Source organism: Erythrolamprus reginae, chromosome 3 (genome assembly GCF_031021105.1).
Source record: "Erythrolamprus reginae isolate rEryReg1 chromosome 3, rEryReg1.hap1, whole genome shotgun sequence".
Lineage (NCBI taxonomy): Eukaryota > Metazoa > Chordata > Lepidosauria > Squamata > Dipsadidae > Erythrolamprus > Erythrolamprus reginae.
Genome location: NC_091952.1, coordinates 195911119 through 195917118, shown reverse-complemented (window position 1 = coordinate 195917118; position 6000 = coordinate 195911119). Strand labels below are relative to the sequence as shown.

The 6000-nt window shown below is 44.7% G+C and overlaps 1 protein-coding gene across 1 annotated transcript in view; it reads left to right on the top strand.

Annotated features, from left to right (window-relative positions):
• The first annotated feature begins 1356 nt into the window (after window positions 1-1356).
• The window catches only part of LDLRAD4 (low density lipoprotein receptor class A domain containing 4), a 336510-nt gene continuing 331866 nt past the window's right edge, over window positions 1357-6000 (top strand). Inside the window, exon 1 of the mRNA XM_070747472.1 lies at window positions 1357-1538. The gene's annotated coding sequence lies outside the window, so the exon portion shown is untranslated. The remainder of the gene's footprint in view (window positions 1539-6000) is intronic.

The window sequence follows — 6000 nt, the reverse complement described above, 5'->3', positions numbered from 1 at the left end:
CAGGAAGGAGGGTTAAGACTGTTATGTGGAATGGAGCATTTTGAGATGCTTAGGCTGTGAAAGTAGCAAGGGACACTTTAGATTGTTGCCTTTGAGCAAGCGATTAATTTGTGAGTGGCCATTTTAATCATGGAGGCACCTTTATGACAATGCTCAAAATGTGCTTTCAAAATTCTAAGTGAGATGTTTCTGTCATTTCACTGTTCTATAGCTGCTCACTTCTAGGATGTGGGTGAATTCGATGACCTGCCTGTTTTGAGTCCATTGACATGGGTATTGTTTTGAGGCTCTTGGAAAATCCTTGGTCAAGGCACATTGTCAAACCTGGTCACACGGGCATCAAGCCACACCCACAAAGTAAGCCAGGCCCACAGTGTGGTAGTAAACATTTTGGTAGCCCTTCACTGTGCGGGATGTCCCTTATTTGGCTATGTGCTTATATGAGCAATTGGATAACACTCCATATGGTCCTTAAAAAAAAATTACAGCGAGGTAGTCTGGAAGAGCAGAAGAGGACTTGGGCGCACGGCAGCCTCCCTAAAGTGCCCCACAGATTTTCGCGCGCTAAGCAAGGTCGAAACTGAAGCCAGGCATCTCCCTCGCTTTTGTTGGGGGCTCTTAGAAACGCCTCTAATGTGGAAGTTTGGAAGCTGTTGTTTCCCCAATGTAATTTCCCAGAATTTCCCTCAAGAAAACCTCCAGCCGAATTGTGTGCGTGCGTGCGTGCGTGCGTGTGTATGTGTGGCGGGGGAAGGAATTGACTTTGAACCTGGACCCCCGCCCGCGTCTTCGCTTCTGCATTGGCCGGTGCTGAGGCGAACTTAGATGAACTACGGCCAAAGCCGCTGTCTTCCCTTTTGACGGGATTTTTTTCCCTCGGGGTGGTGGTGGTGGTGGTGGTGGTGGTAGAAGCAGGGAGACAAAAGCTCCCCGAATAAAACAGATCCGCAGCCTCGACAAATCTGCGGGGGAGTTGGCAACAAGAGTGGCAGTGCACTGGATTGGTTGCGCCCTTTGCCGGGATGGGATCCTTGAAAGAGGAACCGGGGAACAACCCAAGCAAAGGCCCCCTACCCACCTACCCGCCCCGCGGGAGAATAACTTTTGCTCGCCGCTGGGCCAGTTTGGGCGGGCAGAGGCCGGTCCGGCTCCCCCTTTTTTTTTTTGCACATCCGGCCCTGCAGGTGTCAGTAGAGGCTGCGAATAGGCGCGCGAGGGGCTGGGCAGGAAGCTGGTCCTCCCTCCCTGCCTGCCGCGGCCCCGCTCCTTTCTTTCCCGCGGCTCCGGGTCTTGCTGCCTGCTGTCACGAAGAGCCAGACTAGCTGCAGCCGGGCAGCAGCCGGGGAAGGGACGGGAGGGAGGGGGTGGGGGGAGAGCGGAGGAGTGGGAGCAGCAGACGCAGCCTCCGCGCGCAGGAGACAGACTGAAGGGAGGAGGAGGAGGAGGCTGCGGCGGCGGCGGGGGTCTCCGGCTGCTCTGCGAAAGGCAGCCCTCCGCCCTGGGGCGGGTTGAGATGGAGGGACTTATTCGGAGGGAAGGTGAGTGCGGACAGCCTGGCGGGCTTTTTCCCCCCCTCCCTCTTCTCCCAGCCTTTGCCTGGCGGCGGGATGAGGCTGTCGCTCCCAACCAAGGCAGACAGGAGTTGCTACTCCAGGACGGCGACCTTAGACAGCTTAGCAACTAAGTGTCGGGCAAAGTGAGGGCGGGGGGAGAGGCCCAAGTTTAAGGTCTGGGGTTAGTTAAAGGGAACCACAGGCGCCGCCGGGCTTGCTCTGGTGTGTGTGTGTATGTGGGAGATCTCTCGCCGCCTCCTTTGTGCCTTTGGTTGCTGTCGACCTCCCCGGCTGGGCAAGCGAAGCGCGCGCGGGAGCCAAGGGGATGCGCGGATGCTGGCAGGCGGGCGGGCTGGCGGGCTGGCAAGTCTCCCTCAGCCAAAGATGCGGTCGGGAAACGCCGCTTTACCTCAAGAGCCCTGAGGTTTCGGACTCTTGACAGCAAGCGGCCGGACTTTCTCCAAACTGCAGATGCCCGGGGAACTTGGCCGCGTTTGGACTCCTCGCCTAAATCTTTCCAAGGAAAGCGAATACAAGCAGGAAATATAAAAGGAAGCCCATAATGGCAGTCCTGTCAAATTATAAGTTGAGGGAGGAGGAGAGGCGCTCGGGAAAACGGCATCCGAGGGAGGAAGGAGGAGGGGGAAGGTAGAGGAGCGGAAAGAAGTAGACAAACTCGGGAGAGAATAGAGAGATGGTGAATGGAGGGAAGGAGAGAAGGAGGGAGAGAAGGAGGAAGAAAGTAGGAAGAGGGGATGAAGGTTGAGAGGGGGCAGTGTTGGGTCAGACTGAAGAAGAAGAGTTGGGGAAAAGGTGCAAAATAAGACACTGGTTTACGAACCAGTTTATTATTTATTTATTTTAAGGCGTTAAAATGGGATTTGTGGAGAAAAATAAACATTAAAAAATTGCAAAAAAAAGAAGAAAAAAAAAAGGAATTCTAGAACGGAGTAACCCCGCGGGGCTTCCCTTACCCGCTGGTGTCCTTGTTACCTCGTCTAGGCTAGGCTTCTTTCGAGACATGTCGCTACAAGAAGTTAGCCCCGTGCTATAGCTCTTTTATTTAGTTCAAATGGGGTTTGTTTTTTGTTTTTGTTCGCCTTGAGGAGGGCTTTGGTTTTCTCCGTGCGGGTCGTCTGGGAGCTCCGTAAGATTGAATGTACTGTTTTTGTTGTCCCGTCCTTATATGGTAAATAAAGCTAGAAAGGCGAAAGGCATCCGTTTGAAATTGGTAGTTTAGATGGGCTGTTCTGACGATCTTCAGGATGGTTTTAGCGTTGTGAGAGAATGGGAGCTGCACCTCTTGTCAATTTATAAGTAATTCTTTATAGCGTGGGACCTTTTAAGAAGAATGAAATGCATTACAGAAAAGGGAGAGTTGACAAATTATTTTTTTCAGGTCAGTTTTTGAAGCATATGTGGATATTCTTGTCATCATTCGGAATACAGTAGTTAAGTTTTCAATCCCTGACAGTAAAAACACACATAGAAACATAGAAGACTGATGGCAGAAAAAGACCTCATGGTCTATCTAGTCTGCCCTTATACTATTTCCTTTATTTTATCTTAGGATGGATATATGTTTATCCCAGGCATGTTTTAATTCAGTTATATCCACTTGACTGTGAATTCCAAAATAGTCTGAAGAAGCTATCACAAAGGGGTTTGTGCCCTATGAACTATGGAATCATGTATGCAACTTTCATAGGAGAGGCGATAAGTGTCCATTTAAAACTGAACTAAAGGAAAATCAATATTGGTAGAAATTGTTTTTCTCCCTCTTTGTACATATCTTTCAGTTTATATAATCTTACACTTTTTTTAAAGTTCAGTTTGTTATAAATGAGGATAAATTTATACATGTTTATTTTATCTTACATAGGTTTAATTTTGCTGCCTTGATCATCAGAATACTTTAATGGCAAGGGTGTTTTTTAAAAGTTGAAATGAACATAGAGCCAATCAGATAATTCTGCATGTTGCTTCTCCTTTTTCAAAGAAAAGCCCATAAATTGTCTTAGGGTACATACCAGTAGCTTAGGTTAGGGGGACAGAGAGGTATGTTGCCTTTCATGTTTGACCATGCAATTTTGTCCAAAAAATGTATGTGTGTGTGTGTTTACTTAGATGTAAATCCCTCCATGTTCAATACAATTGTAAGTAGTTTTACGTAGTAGTTTACAACTACTTGTAGTTGAAAGTTTTGTTTAAATACTGAATTTTAGCAAATGATTCTTAAAAGCTTCTTGTTTCTAATTATTCTTGATTAGCATTTTGAATGTCCCTGCATTTCAAAGTTACTTTTGAAGCAGAGATTTATATTTGTCTAGCCTGATATAAGTCTGATTTAATGGAAATTTTATGTTTAGTTTTAGCCACAATTCTTTGCAGGTGGTTCGGTTATTCTGGAGCTACTAGGAAGCATATAAATATTGTGGCTTCCCTGATACTGGAAATAAATGAGATGTATTATTGGTAAAGACATTATGAAGGATGGCATAATTAAAACTGGTGAATGTCCCAACTTCATTGCCAGCTGAAATAGTGAGAAAATGTTCTGCATGTCTGTGTCTGTAAAGTACAGATATTAAGTTACTGACTGTGAATGAACCACAAATGTGTATAGTGGCAGAATCTTAACTGCAACACATCCTATATCCAGATATACCCTATGCATATTTGTTGTTCTTCGACATGCTATTCAATTCTACCATAAGCCTTACATAATTATTTTTACATATGCACAGGTGATAGATGTTCCTATTATTAAATATTAACAAAACAATGAGAAAGGAGAGGAGGAATACAAACTGGCAACTTTGAATACCAACCAACCTATTTTTTAGATAATGTGTATTGAGTTTACAAATCTTTTTCTCCACTTAAAAATGTGAACAAAATCTGGCATGAAACTCCCTTTTGTGTACTTTTTCCACTCCTCATTCCAATGGTAACAGTCGCTGTGTGGCTGTAAATTTAGTAATACAAATATTGGTGCCATGCTGTTCACTTGATCTGCTGAAGAAGCAGCATGGGCAAAGGTGTGAGCACCTGTGCCCTGTCCTTGTGCACAATGTGTCTTTTTTCTGCTTTCCCTAAAATTTTCTTTCATTAAACACTGATGTCAGTGTAGCTTATCATATTGAGAGAACAGCACAGAAAATGGATGTATGAGTTTTAATAGAGGCATAACACAGTTTCAGGAAAAAAGAAAAAAAATCCCCTAAAAAAAATCCTAACCTGTTCCACTTTCACTGAATCATCATCTTTTTAGTGCAGCTCTGATTCCTTAGGGTCATCAAAACATTATCATATTTAAATTAATGTTCTGGTTTATATGCTGTTGTAATCCACTGTTTCCTTGGGAAAACCCTCACTATTGGTTGAGTGTACTCACTCAATAGGTCAAAAACCATAGTTTACAAGCTTTCTGCCAAAATAAAATGAAGCACATTATTGCTTGTTTAAACCCAAACAATTTCTAAGATATATTCTCTATTAGAATTCTTATAGTCCTTACGTCAAAATAATAATGGTATATCTTGATAATTCATTACTAGGAAGAGTGAATGAATACTTTAGTATGGTCTTAGACCAGTAGGCAGCTAAAATATATTCAGCATAAAAACATATTAATGAATATAAGGTAACTGTAAAATAGTTAGAATTCAAGATATTTAAGCTTTTTTTAAAAAAATGCCCTAAAATTTCACATAACTATTTCAGCCCTGTATATGTTGAATTCCAAGTCCTAAATAAAATGATGTATAAATACAATATGTAGCTTTAGAACATCTACCTCCCAATAGATATTGAACAGAAAATGTATTTACCATGTAGAACTGTGATGGCGAACCTATGGCACACGTGCCACAAGTGGCATGCGGAGCCATATTGGCAGGCATGCGAGGCCAGCTGATTTTTGGGCCTGCTGGGCCTACTGGGAGTCAGGAAACAGGCTGTTTTCAGCCTCTGGAGTAGGGTGGAGAATACCCTTATTTTGCTCTCTCCAAGCTCCAGAGCCTTTCTAGGAGCCTGGGAAGGGCGAAAATGGCCTTCCTCACCCCTTGTTTTCACCCTCCCCAGGCTCCTAGAAATACTCTGAAGCTTGGGGAGAGCAAAAAAATGGGCCTTCTGGTTCAACCAGAAGTTGGCAAATGGGCCATTTTCTGCCTCTGCAGGCTTCCGGGGAGGGTGGGGAAGCCATTTTTGCCCTGCCCAGGCTCCTAGAAAGGCTTTGAAGCCTGGGAAGAACAAAAAATGGGCATGCCATTATTTCATGGGAGATGAGGGGTCATGTGAACATGCATGGGGGGATGCGTGGAATTGTGGGGTGGGCATGCACGCATGTGAGTCCCCTGTGCTCTTTCCTTTTGGCACGCAAACCAAAAAAGGTCCACAATCACCAATAAAGAACATTGTTTCAGTGTCTCCTGATTTATCTGGA